Below are 20,013 nucleotides of genomic sequence, written 5' to 3' on the forward strand. Positions count from 1 at the left end.
TTAGTTCCAGTGTTACCAGGTCTAGTGAAATTTCACTAGATCTAGTGATTTTTTAACAATCTAGTGAAATAGTGATAACTTTTCAAAATAGACCCAATTCTAGTGATTTTTGGAAATTTCCATTATAATGAATATTTTTGCTACATTGTAACAAAAAAATATATATTTTCAGTAGTATTTTTAATACGTTTGTATTAAAATTAATTTAATACTTCCCTGTATTGCTTAAAAATTACTTTGCAAAGAAAGAAAAATCCCCGGAAATTTGTGATGGCAATTTAGTACCTACCTAATCATAACATACCAAAATTAACATAAACATGGCAGTCCTTAAAAGTGATGAGTCAATTCACGATTACAACACTCTCCTCAACTCAATAGTTTCAAGTGTCAAGAGAAGGAAAATTACATAAATAAAAAATAATGGTTGTGCGGCATTCTTTTACTGTGAACTTAATCGATACCCAACTAAGAGAATCACGTTTGTGGTATCTATTTCAACCAGATAGTCATATATGAAAATGAACTTTTAATAAATATTATAATCTTGATTTCCTAGTTAACGATTCTCGCTATTTCCCAAAATAAAACGTTTCATCATAATGGCCGACCTTGATAAAAATCACATAGTATTAGCAAGCTCTTTATTTATCAATTAAATTTGAATTATAGGCCTGGATCTCGCGTACCAAAAAAAGTTGATTAATAGCAAGCCGAAAATTTGTTAATAACTTAAACGGTGTCTAGTCGGACAAACTTTGATGTATGAGAACACTGGAACAGGGGAAGTTTTAATTGTGGAACAGGTTAATAATTTGGAACGTCAGATTACGAAAACGTTTCATATATTTTGTCGGTCAGAACTTCCAATTGATTTCTTATCATTTCATTAAACTCTCATGCAAAAATCAGACTGCGGTATTATCACAAACTGGGCATTTTAATAAAACACGAAGAACATGTCAAATGACAGGAATTATATTGGTGATAAATAGAAGTCTGATTTTTGCATGAGAGTTTAATGAAACAGTAACAAATCAATAATTGGAAGTTCTGTCCGACAAAATATATACATGGAGTGTTTTCTTACTGACGTTCCAAATTTTTAAACTGTTCTACAATTAAGAATTCCCATATTCCAGTGTTCCCGTACATAAAAGTTTGTCCGACTAGATAAGCTATGTATTAACAAATTTTCAGCTTGCTATTAATAAACTTTTTTTGGTACGCGGGATCCAGGCCTATTATGGTTGTTTGGAATAATTACTTCAGCATAATAATTGTAAGAGCTTTTTGCGTTTTAACCTGGATAATTCAAAAATAGGGAGATCCCCTGAAATTTTTAGGAAAGCCCTATCCCTACTGCGCATAATTATATGTTATTGCGCATGCGCGTAATCTAGTGAAATTCTAGTGATTTTTTTCAGTGAAATCTAGTAACTTTTATAAATTTGACCTGGCAACACTGGTTAGTTCACTCTAGTTTTTATGCGGTTCCTGCGCTTGCAGAAACTCCTAGCAGACTGCGTAGTAGACTAGGAGGAAAATGTTGCTGTTGCAAGATTTAAAATATTCCGATAAAGAATATTCAAAAATTATAATAAAATAATTATGATTACCGATTTTTTTCAAAAAGCTGAAAATTAAATTCATAAATGGTAAAATCCTTTATGTACACACTTGTATAAAATTTGAAAATTAATATCTTCTAATTATTGATTGAATGTATTCAGAAAATTAATCACAAGTAACTATCTAAATTGGTGACATTTGGCAACAGTGAGTAGATCTGGTTTATTTATGTATGTTTATTCCAAACATAACCTTATATTATAAACAGTTGTTTATTTAGAGTTATTTATTATTGTTTTCTCATATTTTGCAATTGTTAAGTTGGTTTACTTCGAATTTAATATGCATTACTGTGGTATTTCTCCAGTTTTCTAAGAAGTTTGGTGATTTTGAATTGGGATTATGATGAATTTTACCCAAAGGCAATGTGTGTTTATTTATGTGGCAAAATTCCAGGCACCATAAAAATTTGAGTTTCTTCCTGTTGCCCATGGATGAAATCGGTAAGAACGTAAATTCTATTTAATATCATTGACATCATTTTTGACGTGCTGTCGTTTTAGGTTTGCAGAATGAAAAGAAATTGTTCAATGTGATATACTTTCTATGAACAGTCCTCAATATTGTTACATTAACTTTTAAATATGCACTTTACATCTTGAGGAGCAGGCCTTTGCAGAAATACTGAAAAGCGGGTTGCAAAACAACGCAAAATAAAACAAACGAAATATGTCTTGAGATTAAACATTCAAGTTGAAGGTGTGTTCTTTCTTAAACTGAAATGATAATTTTGTAATTCTGCAGGCACATCTATTGAGAAGTTACAACCAGTGGCAAAGTGCCTTAAGGGAATCTATGACATATAATTGAAGGTATGAGTACATATAGGGTAGGTGGGGGTAAAAGTACGCGGGGCAAAGGTACGCACTTACATTTTTCAGTAACTTCTTATATGTTGGCGACAACATCTTGTGGCATATGTTTGTACTACTCAGTAGCATTGGATGAGAAAGTTTGGCGCAATCAGGGCGAACACAACAACAAAAATGAGGTAAAAATTATTTTTGTACCTTTTGATCTAATTTTTCTTAAAAATTGATTGATTCTAATTCTTAATTTTTCAAACTCAGATTATTATTGGTTAGGCATGTTGAAAGTTTACTGTTAGAAGTCTTCTTCTACATAACAGTTTGAAGTTCATATGTGCATAGTTTCATATTGAGGTTAGATATATTATTGGTTGCCGGATGGGGCAAAAGTACTCACACAAATGGGGCAAAGGTACGCACTGCGAACGTTGAAATGGGGCAAACGTTCGCAGTGCGTACCTTTGCCCCCAGTGAGGTAGACTTGGCAAATGCATGTTTCAAGTCAATCTTCAAAGTGGATATCAAGTTGAGCTTGATATTCTATCAGCTAATTTTGTCTCAATTGCAAAATGTCTTAAATCTGCAAAAGTACGCACGTGCGTACTTTTGCCCCATTGTGTGGGGCAAAGGTACGCATTTACAATTTTTTTTCAAAAAGTTATCAACACTACAAAAATAATATTGAAGAATTTCCATTTGCCTAATATGATTACAAAATGGATCAATTTCACTTTCATCTATACTCTGTGCCAATTCAAACATTAGGTGATTCACTAGAGATGAAAATTTAGAAAATGCGTACCTTTGCCCCCACCTACCCTATGTTTCAAATTAATTGTTGGATGATTCTGAAAAAGTGTAAATTTTTTTCATGAATTTGGTACATAACTGTCTTTATCTAAACTCTAAAAACCATTGACATCTGTTTTGAAAAACCATGTTCCTAGAAACCATTGATAACAAATATAGACGGTTACCTCTGCATTTATTGTATCATCTTACTACCCTATCCATAGTGAGTCTAATTTTTAAATCTATAATTGCTTACGTGCTGGTTTCATAAAGATGCTTCAAAAATCTATATGGGTCTTACTAGGCCTTTAATAGCTTTTCCAATTATATTTTCAATATGCTTATTCTAGTTAAGATTGCGGGATAAAAAGACCACTAAATATTTGAGTTCATTTTTAGCTATCAGCATTGGCTCTACAGCCCATGGTGGCTCTTGGCCTGTTCCAGAATCAGCTTCCACTCTTTCCTATCCTTTGCTTGGCTTTCCAATTTCTCACTCGAGCATGGATTTTTGGTATATATGGGATTATATTGTGATAACGACCAGATCTATGAAAGAATAGTATGTTGTTAAAGAAGATTGTGGTGACACTATTCATGAATATCTGATAATATTGGTTAATGTGAATGGAGTCCAAAATGGGTTTAGGCTGTTATATAAAAAAACTAGGTCATTAGCATATGGAAGTAGGGCGACATTATCTGGTATTAAATTATGTGAATGAGGAGAATTAAACCTAAAAACTCTATTTATTCTGCTAATCAATATGATTTTAATATATTTTAATATAAAACATATGTTATTCTTTCTAGGGACATCTCCTCTGAAGGAATTACAATTATTTGCCAGTATGTCAAATGAATTTTCAACATCAGTCATACTTTCATGAATTTATTGATGAAAATAAAACTAGGTACATGATTTATTATTTACTTCCAAGGGATTCTAAGATACTATGTGTAAAAAGTCCAATATGCAGTGATGAGCATGCTAATAACTGGCAAAATATGGGATATAACGCCAAAGATGGGAAACATGGGATGCATTCTGAAATAAAAAGAGATGAAACTGAGAGAAATTATCCATATAAACATATAAATCAACATTACATTACATAGTTTCCCACCTTTAGATGTATCAGATGAGTATGAGAACTGTCACTGTGACAGGAGAATTTTATAAAATACTCCTGTCACAGAGATCTAAAGGTGGGAAACTATGTAATGTTATCATCGGCTAAGAGTGGTAACCTGCTAACCCCATTTTTCACTGTGAGTGATATTGGGGTAGTTTCTAGGTCTGTGTACCTTCATACCATGTCCCACAAGCCCGCTGGTTCCACTGTAGTTTAGAGATAGCTATTTCTAAACTACATTGGTGTCGGCGGGTTTGTGGGGTGGTGTATGAAAATACACAGACCCAGAAACTAGCCCAATATCACTCAAAGTGAAAAATGGAGTTAGCAGGTTAAAACTCTTATCCAACGTTATGTTAATTGATTCGTTTATAACGATAATTTCCACTTCTACCAGTTTCATCTCTTTTTATCTCACAAGTTAATATGTTTTCCATCTTTTGCGTTATTTTGCTGGTTATTAGTGTGAGTGCTCATTACTGTCTATTTACGATTCTGTGATTTCTCAATATGATGCTGAGTAGGTATAGATGAGTATCTACAACCCTTTCAAAACAGAAATTTATGAGTTCATTTTATGTACCTATTAAACTTTATTTTAAGGATGAATTTGAAATGCTTGTAGGGAATATATCTGTAAAAATAAAATTGGTATTGTAAAATTGAAATTCTCAAAATATAATTTATAATTCGAATGTATTATTATTTTTTTCCTCTATAGAAAAGTCCTCTTATTAGTTTCCTCATTAGCTCTTTTAACAAGACATCAGTACTTCGTTTTTTAGATTTCTCACAAGGATTCAGATCCGGAAGATCCTGCGTAGACGCCAGTACTTACTTAATTACTTATTCCTCTTCACTCCATGCGGAGCATAGGGCGTCAACTGTCTGCCTCCATTCTGTCTTATCCTTTGCACTGATCTTTATTTCTGTCCAGGTTTTCCCAATAGCGCTTTTCATTCACAGTCATTTGTTTCGAGCTTCTGTCATATGTCGTATAATCCGTGTATATTAGTATTATACACAGATTATACAACATATGACAGCAGCTCGAAGCAAATGACAATCAATGAAAAGCCCTATAGCATTAATTTCTTTTTCAACAATTCTTTTCCACATTTCTACGGGTCTACCTGGTCTTCTCTTTCCATGTGGTATATATTCTAGGGCTTGCCTCGCTATGTCTGTGTCAGGTTTCCTTAGTGTGTAGTGTGTGCCCCATCCAACTCTATTTCCTTTTGCATATTATCTTAGATATACATAGGTTTCTGGTTAGTTCTTGTCCATAGCTCTTGGTTTGATATACGGTTTGGCCAGTAAATGTTAAGAATCTTCCTTAGGCATTTATTTATGAATACCTGCATCTGTCCAATACATTTTCTTGACACTTTCCAAGTTTCTGCTCCATATAGTAATACAGTCTTCACGTTGCTGTTGAATAGTCTTTCGGTTTTAATTGTCATCTGATGTGAAGACCACATTTTCCTTAGCATGTTGAATGCGTTTGTAGCGTAGACGCCAGTATTGTACTATTTATTTTTGTACTAAGACAAATCACAGAAAAGGCCATCGAGTACAATAAACCAGCATATCTATGTTTTACCTGACAAAGGCTTTCGATCGCATCCAAGTCGAAGACGTCTTACACTTACTGTATAGAAGAGACATGCCAATCAATACGAACCACCGAAAACATATATTTCCATAATCGAATACAGGCAAAGATAAATGGAAAACTAACACAGTTTATACCAGTACAAAGCCGAGTCAGACAAGGGAACCCGTTAAGCCCACTGCTCTTTAATGTATCTAATAATGGACAAAATAATAGAAGCAGTATGTAAAGATCATGGTTACAGAATGGGGAACAAAAAACTCCAAATATTAGATTATGCAAACGACGCCGCATTAATCGCCGAGACAGAAGACAATCTCCAAAGATTAATACACATCTTCAATACAACAGCTAAGAAATACAATATGATAATATCAGCAGAAAAAACACATGTATGACATCTAAATACCCACTACGAGGTAAAATCGAAATTGATGGGAAAATATTAAAGCAAGAAGCAAGGTTTAGATATACCCAGTTACGGAGATGTTGAAGAGGAAGTACGACAACAAAGCTTAAAAGCAAGTAAAGCGGTGGGATCTCTTAATGACACAATCTGGAAGAACGAACACCTAACCTAAGACAAGACACAAAAGCAAGAATCTATAAAGCAGCACTTAGAACTATATTGACATACACGGCAGAGACAAGACCTGACACATCTAAAACGAGACGACTACTAGAAACAACCCAGATGAAAATACTTAGACGAATATCAGGGAAAAGTCTGTTGGATAGAGAGAGATGCGAAAACATAAGAAGATCATGCAATGTAGAAGACATAAATGGATGGGTGACAAAACGGAAACTGGAGTGGAACGAACACATTAGTAGAATTTGAGTAGACACAAAGAAGAAGTATTTGCAGACTAAGAAAAAGATGGTGCGATAATTTAAACAATTTAGGAGGCTAATATTGAAGAAGAAACAGTCTTTAAAGCCTACCTACAAGAAGGAAGAAGAAGAAGATTATAAGCTTTCATTCGACACTTCATTGTCATTCAATCTGTATTAATAATGGAAGAGTTATATTTACGGCGCGTCGAATAATATATCGCTTGTACTATACTGGAGAATTTAAAACCGTATTTCCGATTGCATTTTTAAAACTGGAAGTCCTTTGCCAAATATCTCACCTTTAGTACCATCCTTGGATTATAAGCTTTCATCTGACACCTATCATTTGTCATTCTATCTGGTATAATGACTGAGGAGTTGTGTTTACGGACAGACGGACGTATATAATCAACGCTTTCACATTTTTTTCAAAATTGAGTGAAAACAATATTTCTTTAGAAATCCATAAATATATTCGCTAATAAGGAAGAAACTAATTTGCAGTGGTTATAGCCAACCTTCATTAGTGGAGTAGGCATTAGAAGAAGACCAATGAAGATAAAGTAGAGCCCATTGTTAGACCAAAATTTTGTTTATATAGAAAAAATTAGTTGAAAATAGTAGGTACATAATCTCAATGAATCCATTAAAGCTGATATATTTAGTCTTCAGAACAACAATAATGATTATAATAATTATTTATGAAACTATCGATAAATTGTCAAGAGCTTCGTAAACGTTAATTGTAGAAAAGTATTCCTTATTTGGAAAAATCTATTTCAAATTTAATTTGTCCTATTTATTTTCGAGCAGTGTATCAAAAATAATGTTGAGCAGTATAACACACGCTGTTATGCGCTTGCGTCCGGCTGCAAGGTCTCGATGCGCAGTGGGAAAAATGGAACATTTTTTCATAACGTACTTCACGGCAAGTGACTATACTGATTGTTGTATAAACCTATATACTGTGACAGAGCCATGATTAGGTACCGAATTTTTTCCCCAATAGATCACATGCCATAAGTCAGTTAAGAAAATATCCGTAAGGGGCGCTTACATCGAGGTTTGGTATTAAATCAAAACCTCATATTATGTATTCAGATATACATTTCAATACATTTTTGTGGATTTTCAACCATAGTTCCACAGAGTTTAAAATTTGTGAAATTATAGATTACAGGCCCATGTCCAAAATGGATGGGTCATATGAACCACCAGGTAACGTATATAGGACGATATAAGAGCATAAAGTAATAAGATTCAACACTATGCCGTCACTTGTAAGCAGTCCAACTGAATGCTGGTGAGAATTCAAAAGTGCAGGTAGAGTGGGTACAATTTGGTCATATATTTTTGTACGGCATTTTTACCATCGATAGATCCATGAAAAATAATAAGAAAGCGCGCAGTGCCGTACAAAAATGGCGAGCCACAAAGTTGGTAAATTTGTTTGATTTTCTGACAATTTCCAGGGTAAATTTGGTCATTTGATTCTGTACGGCGTCAGTTTCATACTGTTTTAATACAAACAACTTCTAATCCATTATTCCGCAACGCCGTACAAAAATCATGCGACAAGGGGAAAAAATCGAGGGTTGCAATCCCCTCTCTTTCCGTGGTCCGGGGGGTGATTTGAAAAAGTACGGCTTCGGTACCAAAACATTATCTAGCACTCAAAAGTACTATTAAAAATAATGCCGTCAAAAAATTATTGTTCATTTGAATGTATATTAATACTTATGTTAATTTCATGGTATACTTGATTTATAAAGCTAAAAAAATCATTTGAATCTGTACGGCAACTTTTTCTTTAACATTATATTGTAAAATACAATTGTTATGTCGTATTGCCGTTCAAAAGAAACTGTTCTAAAAAAATTATAGAGAAATACAAAAACAGAAATTTTTTAAAATATTGCCAAAGTTTAAATATTCATAGATTAATAAAATATAGCAATTTTATACATTTATCCTTTGTTTTAAATAGTATTAAGATAAATAAATTAGGAAAAAATGGTGCCGTACATTTTAATTCATACCATATCTTTTAGGTTGATGATAATGACGCTACCATTTTAAAGGTAGTACTTTATGGTCATTTGATACTGTACGGTATGAACATAACGAGCGATCCACAATTATTGGGATCAAAGCTAGCCGTGCAAAAAATTACGTATGTCTTATTTTAATCTGAATTTATATCATCGGTTTATCAATTAATTTTGATTAACATTATAAAACATAAAAAATCAGTCAAAACCGTTAACAAAGAACTTTAATCAAAAATAAAAAGAATTAACAAAATTATAAGTAACAATAATAAATAAAATCAAACAAGATGCTGTATAATATTTCCACCACCAACATCTCTACATAACCTAACTTTTCTTGTTAAGTTGACGTACACTGCAAAGTTGACGTAGCACACTGACGTAAACTGGAAAGTATATTTGAATTAATAATAGACATGCACTGTATAGCTATCTCTGTCCCTGTCGTTCACAGCCACCTATGGTGACAATAATTTTGGATCACACGTTATTTTTAAAGAGAACAATTATTGATAATATGATAAAATCATTATGACGTCTAACTGAACTGAAGTGAAAGGGTGTGTTGTGTAGGTATATAATATCCAAGAATTGAAACTGAATCCCAGTATCAACAGTTTTGTATACTTTTAATGTATACTTCAAACGTTATTGTTACATGTATATAATTGATTTGTTTCATTGTAATGATGTGAATAAATAAAACAACTACTATTTTTTAGAAAAATTACTACTAGAAAACGACTACTTAGCACACAGTACAGTATTATAGGCAGGTGTAGATATATGCCTACAAATGCTACACGTCGTAACATAACGTTGCTCCTTAAGCGATATATACGTAAATTATATTTATTTAATATTTTTATTACTTTTTTATCAATATGAACTTTCAGATTTGTACGGCGTTAACTTTTGATAAATTATTGCATTAAGTACAAATGAACCATCTAAATGCCGTATACAAAAAAATATCGTCATAAATTTCACCTTACATTTCGTTATATGGATTTTTCGTACATTTCATTCTGTGGATTTTTCCTTGAGCTTTTTTTCCTACAAACCTTTGGACCAACGATAATGTACGGCATGTAAAATAATGTTATCTATGCATAAAATACTTTCAAAATAAATTAATTTTATGTTGTTTCAAATCACCCCCCGGACCACGGAAAGAGAGGGGATTGCAACCCTCGATTTTTTCCACTTGTCGCGTGATTTTTGTACGGCGTTGCCTTACGGATTGTACGGATTAGAAGTTGTATTGAAACAGTATGAAACTGATGCCGTACAGAATCAAATGACCAAATTTACCCTGGGAATTGCCAGAAAATCAAAAAAATTTACCAACTTTGTGGCTCGCCATTTTTGTACGGCACTGGGCGCTTTCTTATTATTTTTCATGGATCTATCGATGGTAAAAATGCCGTACAAAAATATATGACCAAATTGTACCCACTCTACCTGCACTTTTGAATTCTCACCAGCACTCAGTTGGACTGCTTACAAGTGACGGCATAGTGCTGAATCTTATTATTTTATGCTCTTATATCGTCCTATATACGTCACCTTGTGGTTCATATGACCCATCCATTTTGGACATGGGCCTGTAGTCTATTAGTGAGTTACCTATTTTGCTGTGCTTTGTCAATAAATAACTATTTTTTTATTTTCTGTCTCATAGTTAACCACAATGTCATAACACAAATTAAATCTTGTTACATCTTCCATTTTTCTGAATCGAAAACAAGCAAAAACCATCTTTTACTTTTATATTTTCCAAGCTTAACACAAATTATAGTTGATAAATAGTAAGAAGTCCCAAAATATTATAATATGTGAAACTAATAAAAAATTAATACTGTCCCACCAGGAATTCAATTGATCAATAAATATGTAGATCTGTAAATAGCAAAATAATTTTCACAAAGTGTTACTTATTCTATTTTTAAAATTATAAATCATAAAACAATTATAAATTATTTCATTCATATATATGGGAATAATTTAGAAGAAATTCTATCTTTTAGTATTTTATTTTATTTTATTAACAACATCAGAATATGCAGACGACACCGCGATAATGGCTGAAAGTATCGAAGATCTTCAATTCCTTATAGATCGAACTACTAGAGAATGCTCCAATAACGCTTAGAAAGCTTAGCCAAGCATAAATACAATAAAAACAAAGTTACTTGTGGTTAGCAAACAAGAGGTCGGCCCTATGCAACTACAATAATTGTCAGTAATGAACCGACAACAAAAGTTAATCCGGATGAAGAAATTAAAACTCATACAGAAACTGCAAGAGGAGCATTTGTGAAACTTAGATCTATTCTGAGCAACTCTCAGATGAATTTACAACTAAGAATCAAGTTCCGAAAATGTTATGTGTATCCTGTATTACTATATGGATGTGAAACCTGGATCATCAAAGTTAACATGATGAACAAATTAGAAGCCTTCGAGATGTGGTCATATCGTAGAATGCTCAGAATATCTTGGGTTCAACGCATTTCAAACAGAGAAGTCTTAAACCGAGTAGGTCAAGGCGAAGGTGTTAATCAAGATGATAAAAAAGAGAAAACTTGAATATCTCGGGCATATAATGTGAGGTAGCAGATACAGGATGCTGCAGTTAATAGTCAATGGAAAGATCGACGGAAAAAGTGGAATTGGTAGGAACAATATTCATGCCTCCGAAACCTTCGTCAATGGACTGGCTTATCAGCAGATCAACTATTATATACTGTGCAAGATCGAGAAGGATATCATACCCCAGGCTGTGGGTGAAAAAACGTGATATAATTCAGGAATTTTTGAAACCTATCAGGTGTTGTAAAGAACGATGCCAGGAATAACTTCTACTAAAATGTGACCAAAAATATTGTGAGCTTTTTTTTATTCCGATTTTCATTTGTTAAATTTGCAATTTTTAAATATTTTTAATTTTGCAGCTTAGGATATTGATTTTAGAGAAAAACTTTTTAATAGAAAGTTGCAGTAAATTAAAAAACCTACAATTTGAGCTATGGTACGTTTAATTTCGTTTATTGGTTATTGCAAAACAGCCTGCAAAAGGTCCAAAATGGCCGTTTCTTACAATTGCGTTATTTATTGTACAAATAATTTTTTTTTATTTTTTAAAGCTTTAAAATGAAGATCTTTCAATTCCAAATATAAAAAAAATTGTAAGGCCGGATTAACGAATTTGTTGCTTAGATATTATAAATTGTTTATCCCAAGAGGTCAAATGTCGAAGGCTATAACTTTTTGAACAAAAAATCATAGATAGTTGGTGAAACATCCAATCTCCGTCTAAAGAGTTATATTTTCATATTCTGATGTAAATAAATGCGTAAAACATTTTTAAGCCTCTAATTTTTGGGTTTGAAAATAAGGGGGCAAATTTCGTTATAAACATTTAATATATTTATATAAGAGCTGAAGCGGCCCTGTACATCCTATGAGTTTTTAACTTATTAGATTATTGTTGCTGAAGATGAAACGAAGATTTATAAAAAAATAAAAACTTTCTACGACCAACTGAAGCCGAGCTAAATGTTGGGTTTGAAACGAAGGGGGCAAATTTCGTTATAAACATTTAGAGCTGAAGCGGCCCTGTACATCCTATGAGTTTGTAACTTACAGATTATTGTTGCTGAAGACGAAACGAAGATTTATAAAAAAAAATAAAAAAATTTTACCACCAACTGAAGCCGAGATAATTGTTTCTTTTTTCTTAAATCGTAGTGCCTTTATTTATAACAATTAAAAAATTATTTTACAGTCATTGACTAAAGAAAGATTTATATTATCTTAAAATAAAAATTATTATAAAATATAGTTACATTTAATTATTAAAAATTATTTTTAAAATCGGTGCTATTGCGAGCGGCTGAATTTTGCAAATCGCCCGGCTCGCTTCAAATCCGCTCGCTCGGTAAATTTTTACGTGCTTGTATTAAATTTTTACCGAAAACAGTTTAATAATATTACCATTATAATATACAGTCTGTTTACCACTGTATTTGTTTTTCTTGATAAACTTTTATATGTGAAATCTCATTTCTGAAGAAATAATATTACAAAAATGATACATATAATATATGAAATATATAACTATATTTTTAATTTTTTCATTGTTATATAAATATAATAATAATAATGTTACTTCTTATTATACAATATAAAACTTTTTCTTCTTGTAGTGACTATCCGTTTTGGATGTTGGCGACCATCATGGCAGTCTGTTGCACACTAAATCGGTACTGCTGCTCTAAAAAGATTTGTAGTTGTTGTGTTGAACGACACACGTACGTAAATTTTCTAGCAAGGTAACTTCGCCTTCCTGTTTCTCAGTTTCCAAATGGGGTTTGCCAAATTGCCATGATGGTCGCCAACATCCAAAACGGATAGTCACTACAAGAAGAAAAAGTTTTATATTGTATAATAAGAAGTAACATTATTATTATTATATTTGTATAACAATGAAAAAATTAAAAATATAGTTATATATTTCATATATATGTATCATTTTTGTAATATTATTTCTTCAGAAATGAGATTTCACATATAAAAGTCTCTCAAGAAAAACAAATACAGTGGTAAATAGACTGTATATTATAATGGTAATATTATTAAATTGTTTTTGGTCAAAATTTAATACAAGTTACGTAAAAATTTTCCAAGCGCGCGGATTTGAAGCGAGCCGGCGATTTGCAAAATTCGGCCGCTCGCAAAAGCACCGGTTTTAAAAATAATCTATATTAATTAAATGGAACTATATTTTATAATAATTTTTATTTTAAGATAATATAAGTCTTTCTTTAGTCAATGACTGTAAAATAATTTCTTAATTGTTATAAATAAAGGCACTACGATTTAAGAAAAAAGAAACAATTATCTCGGCTTCAGTTGGTTGTAGAAAATTTTTATTTTTTTATAAATTTTCGTTTTGTCTTCAGCAACAATAATCTGTAAGTTAGAAACTCATAGGATGTACAGGGCCGCTTCAGCTCTAAATGTTTATAATGAAATTCGCCCCCTTATTTTCAAACCCAACATTTAGCTCGGCTTCAGTTGGTCGTGGAAATTTTTTATTTTTTTATAAATCTTCGTTTCGTCTTCAGCAACAATAATCTGTAAGTTAAAAACTCATAGGATGTACAGGGCCGCTTCAGCTCTTATATAAATATATTAAATGTTTATAACGAAATTTGCCCCCTTATTTTCAAACCCAAAAATTAGAGGTTTAAAAATGTTTTAGGCATTTATTTATATCAGAATATGAAAATATAACTCTTTAGAAGGAGATTGGATGTTTCACCAACTCTCTACGATTTTTTTTTCAAAAAGTTATAGCCTTCTACATTTGACCTCTTGGGATAAACAATTTATAATATCTAAGCAACAAATTAGTTAATCCGGCCTTACAATTTTTTTTATATTTAGAATTGAAAGATCTTCATTTTAAAGCTTTAAAAAATAAAAACATTATTTGTACAATAAATAACGCAAATGTAAAAAACGGCCATTTTGGACCTTTCGCAGGCTGTTTTGCAATAACCAATAAACGAAATTAAACTTACCATAGCTTAAATTGTAGGTTTTTTAATTTACTACAACTTTCTATTAAAAAGTTTTTCTCTAGAATCAATATCCTAAGCTGCAAAATTAAAAATCTTTAAAAATTGCAAATTTAACAAATGAAAATCGCAATAAAAAAAAGCTCACAATATTTTTGGTCACATTTTAGTAGAAGTTATTCCTGGCATCGTCCTTTACAACACCTGATAGGTTTCAAAAATTCCTGAATTATATCCTGAAATCGACCTATTTTTCACCCACAGCCTGGAGTATCAGCAAATTGTCCTGGAAGCTACCCACGCCTAAAATTTGGGCACTGTACTTAAAGAATATGAAGAAGTTTTTTTTGTTTTTTTTTCCAATCCTATCATATTTTCAACAATGATTCTACGATTGGCAACGGCCCTTGTTTTTATGATTTCTTCTTCTGTTAACTCAGCTATTTTTTTAAATGTGAAAGTATATTTAAATGTATTCCTTTTTCCTCTAAAATATCTGATATATCAAAACACATGTACGCTAAAACATCTCCTTCTTCAATAAGTCCTAAAATTCCGCATTCTACTGTAATTTTTCTATCTGAAATTCTGCCTCAATAAACATCAGATACATAGGTATATAATTTTACATTTTTCAGGGCATGTCATCAGTATTTTAAAGGTATTGGTTCCATAATAATATGTAGAATATGTTGCCTGTTGTATAATAGGGTCATTGTTTTGGTCTATTGGAATTTCTGTACGGTCCAGAATAATTTTGTACTGGTCTTCTGCAGACACAAAATTGCAAGACAACTAGGAAACGAGTACCAAGGAATGTAAATAAATGGCAGAATAAAATAAGGTTATGTTTTAATACCAAACCCTGACGCCAGCGCCACCTACATGCATGTGATCTATTGGATGAATTGGGATTGGAGAACATGTGGTTCCAAAAGGACGGTGCAACAGTGCACACTACTCGGGGGGCTACAATTAGATATGACATATTGTGTCCGACCCGCCATTTTGATATAGGTAGCAATTGCTTCTGTTACTGCTAAATCAAAATAGCAGTTAAAATAGCTGCTACTTTATTAGCAGTTACCTTTTTAGCATTATTCAACGCTTTTATGATGATATAAGAAAAGCAAACATATTTGTTTGTGTTTCAAAAAGCATTTTCGTTGGTATTTAATATGAGCATATAAATAATAATTGTTGCTAAAATAATACATCCAAGGACGGATATTTTTTAAATGACAACAAAAATTGCAACAAAATACATAATTCATAAATTGGTTGTAATTCGTAGTACATATATTTAAATTTACTATTTTAACTGGGAATATGTCATAATATTATTGAGATATTTAATTTATTTGACGTTTATACTTCCACTTCGGAAATGTTTTCAAACGAAATATATAGCAATGCCTTGCAATTTTCTTATAGACAGCAAGTATTAGTACTGAAAAGTACGTGAGTAGTGTAGGACATACAGTTTTCAAAAGTTTTCAGTTAAAAATTATTAAACGTTCAATTGGCTCGAACCTGAATTACCGTTGACTCACACTGTTATCAATAGTCGAACTCACCAAATCGCAACCAAATTGACAATCAGTCTCAATCTCAGTTCGTGTCAGCGCCGAAGCCGGTGGCAGTAGCAGTTACTAAGTACCAGATAGCAGTTAAAAAAACACTATGTTATTTAGCAACCCATCACTAGCTAAAACCAATATTCTGAGGGAAGCATTTCCGGATAGTTTAATCTCTTATCTTGATGATTCGTACTGGCCGGTCAGACCACCCGACTTAATGAAATAAACTAATATAGAATGGATTATACACATAGAATAAAACAATTTCACAAGAAGATCCAAAGTTTTTTATTAAAGAAAATTACAGCAAATGAACATTGCATATTTATATTAGTCTTTTTTCATATAATAATAGTCTCCAGTTTGATACTGCTGACGCGGCTTTGAGATTATAGCAGCGTAGTCTGCTATATCTAGGGCCTACAGTATACAAGGAAGTTAACCCTAACGAAATATTATAATAAAACTAAATTATTCCTGGCTGATGTGAGTTTGCACTTTCAGTTTGCTTCTGTATTTATAAAATAAAATATGAATTATGGTTTTGTTTGGAATAATTACTTGAGAATAATAATTATGATTGGGATCCAAAATAATACCGGTTTTTACTTAAAAAAGAAAAACCGGTTATAACCGGCACAAAAAAACAACCGGTAAAACGGTTATTGCGAAGTAAAAAACCGGTTTTCGGTTAAAACCGGTAGGTTTTTCCCATCCCTAGCTTGAACCGCCTATTATTACCCCTGGTTTTACCCAAGGTAGTCATTTTATTCAGGCTGAATCGACCTGGGGCCTACAGACATTTTAAAAATGTCTAGTTGTTCTTGCCGGCGCTGGGATTTGAACCCCGGCCTACCAGCACTCGAGCCAAGTATACTATCGCATGAGCTACGTCGGCCTCGTCCTCATAATAGTGCAGTCACTGAAGGTGGATATGAGCTGTTACCTTCGATTTCGTTGAACCTCCATCGATTTGCATGAAAATTGGTGAGTGGTTAGAGGATATCTCAAGGAACAAAGGTGACATGGTGCCAACTTGCGCTTTTACCCTGGGGGTGGATGTCACTCCTTCTCGTGGGTGAAAATTATTTTATTAAAAATAATCCCAAAATTCGATAGAGGAACAAATTATAAGCAACATTTGTTATATAAAGTTATTAAATTAAATCAAAACTTTTTGAGTTATTAAAGATCAAAGATTTTAATTTTTCGTTAGAAGAATGCATGATTTTAACCAATTTTTCATAAATAACTCAAAAACTATAAGCTTTTACAAAAAAGTTATAATTATGTATCAAAATTAAAGCTAATAAAAAATTAAATAAACTCCTTACTAGAAAAACCTTTATATTATGTTAACTAGAAGTGAGTTATAGTCTTATAGGTAATAATTGAATATACAGAGTGTAACAAAAATACAGGTCATAAATTTAATCACATATTCTGGGACCAAAAATAGTTCCATTGAACCTAACTTACCTTAGTACAAATGTGCACATAAAAAAAGTTACAGCCCTTTGAAGTTACAAAATGAAAATCGATTTTTTCCAATATATCGATAACTATTAGAGAGATTTTATTGAAAATGGACATGGGACATTATTATATCTTAAGAAAAAATTATAGTGAAAATTAGACACCTCATAAAAATTTTGGGGGTTTTGTTCCTTTAAACCCCCCCAAACTTTTGTGTACGTTCCAATTTATTATTGTAGCACCATTAGTTAAACACAATGTTTAAAAAACTTTTTTGCCTCTTAGTACTTTTTCGAAAAGTCGAGTTTTTATCGAGATATTTTGAATATTTGTCTAATCCACCACATATTTGTATATGGTTTAGTACGATTATGGAGACTTGGTAATAACATGAAAATTTATTTATGATTTACATTTTTAGGTATATTTTGAACCATATTAAAAAAGAAGCCACATCTCTATAAAAGGTGCCTTATCGAAAAAATACAAAGAGGCAAAAAAGTTTTAAAAACACTGTGTTTAACTAATGGTATCGCAGTAATAGTTTAATTGGAACGTACACAAACATTTGGGGGGTTTAAAGGAACAAAACCCCCATAACATTTTTATGTATTACTTATATATTTTTATGTTAAATTTTATGTAACATATTAAAAAAGAAGCCGCAACTCGATAAAAAGTGCCTTATCGAAAGAATACTGGGAGCCAAAAAAGTTTTAAAAATATTACTTCTTCTTGAGCTTATTTGATAGGTATTCTTCAGTACTTTGACAAGTGTTTATCAGGAATATTTTATAAAATGCATCGTTTTCCCATTATTTAAGCTTGAAAACTTAGATTTTAGTACTCGAAAAGTACTCTAGTAGTCGAAAAAAATATACATTCAATTACCCATAATTCACTTTGAATTAACGTTAGTTTAGCTCTTTAAGTGAGGATTGTATTCAATGTTTTATTATCTTCAGTTTTGGTAATAATAACTTTTTTGTTAAAGCTTATAGTTATTGAGTTATACGTGAAAAACTGTTTTGTTTTAAAACATGCATTTTATTTACGAAAAAATAAAATCTTTGATCTTTAATAACTCAAAAAGTCTTGATTTCTATTAATAACTATTCCGATGGGTGAGTTGCCGGAGTTTAATTAAAAAATTAATATAATAAAACAAACGGTAATTTTATTGTTGTAACGAAAATGTGTTCGTGTAGGTCTCTCGGAGAGTGTCGAGTCGGTGTGTGTGTGTGTGTGAATGGTTCGCATGCTGCGTAGTGACTGAAGAAGAGAAACCACAACGATAATAATGTTTTGTGTTCCTTTTTTCCCCTGACCAGATGATCAAATAAATCACTATGGTCTGGCGTCTACTTTTACAGTTTTAAGAACGAATGCATTAGGTGAGTTGTTGACACAATAATTGTCTGATAAAGTACTTAATTAATGAGGGTGCAGTTTGTTGCCCGCATAGACGAAAAACAGATGTGACAGGGTAAAGCCCTTAATCTTTGTATGTATTTGAATATGCATTTCGAATGACATCGTTGTTTGGTTTTTGAGAAAAAATAATAAAAAAAAATAAGATAATAAAATTAGCAGAAATAGTAATTATAGCGTAATGCTATATACCCCCCTTCCGAGTGACCAAGACGATAGATAATACATAATATATACAAATTATAATGACAATTGAAAATAGAAAAAAAATAAAGAACGCAAAGTTTATACGAGGAGGACGAAAAGTCACTTAATACACTGTGAACTAACACTTTCTTGGTAGCTTTCGCTAAATCTTGCTGTTCTCCCCGGTCTGTTGTTGTTTGTTTTGCTGGTCATTTCTTTTCTATTTACCGGGACGACAAAAGTAAATAAATGTGAGCATTGTCGTCGGTGTTTGGTGCGTGGTGCATGGAGCGTGTTGCGTAGTGCGTGATGCTTGGTGCGTGGTGCTTGGTGCGTGGTGCTTGGCGCTTGTTGCGTGGTGCTTGGTGCGTGGTGCTTGGTGCATGGTGCTTGGCGCTTGTTGCGTGGTGCTTGGTGCTTGGTGCGTGGTGCTTGGCGCTTGTTGCGTGGTGCTTGGTGCTTGTTGCGTGGTGCTTGGTGCTTGGTGCTTGGTGCTTGGTGCGTGGTGCATGGCGCTTGTTGCGTGGTGCTTGGTGCGTGGTGCTTGGTGCGTGGTGCATGACGCTTGTTGCGTGGTGCGTGGTGCTTGGTGCGTGGTGCATGGTGCTGGTGCGTGGTTGCTGTTAGTGTTTTGTGTGTGCTTGAGCATTTGACAAGCTAGATAGCTGGATTTTCATGTCAGCTAATTCGGCTGTCAATTTCCCGATGGCCACTGCAATCCGATCTGAGACACTATTGTTGGCACTGGTCGTCATTGTTGCTGCTCACTGTATTCATTAACCGGCAAAAGTATATTAAAAACACTAACTTTTTAAAATTTTGGCGGCGGTTTAAATACTCGCGGAGGTCACCAATATTCCGATGGGTGTGTTGCTGGCAT

The 20,013-nt window shown here is 32.7% G+C and overlaps 1 protein-coding gene and 1 long non-coding RNA gene across 3 annotated transcripts in view; both read left to right on the plus strand.

Moving 5' to 3' along the window:
- LOC126883257 (serine/threonine-protein phosphatase 2A 56 kDa regulatory subunit gamma isoform) overlaps positions 1 to 20,013 on the plus strand; it is a 244,275-nt gene that overhangs the window by 23,723 nt on the left and 200,539 nt on the right. The window lies entirely within an intron of this gene.
- LOC126883259 (uncharacterized) lies at positions 1,644 to 5,064 on the plus strand. Of its 2 annotated transcripts, none has more exons than XR_007697592.1 (3): positions 1,644 to 2,075; positions 2,136 to 2,444; positions 3,633 to 5,064. It is a non-coding gene; the product is annotated as an uncharacterized LOC126883259 (long non-coding RNA). The 2 variants fall into 2 exon arrangements; XR_007697591.1 differs by having other exon boundaries at positions 1,670 to 2,075; positions 4,047 to 5,064.

This window comes from Diabrotica virgifera, chromosome 4, assembly GCF_917563875.1.
Source record: "Diabrotica virgifera virgifera chromosome 4, PGI_DIABVI_V3a".
Lineage (NCBI taxonomy): Eukaryota > Metazoa > Arthropoda > Insecta > Coleoptera > Chrysomelidae > Diabrotica > Diabrotica virgifera.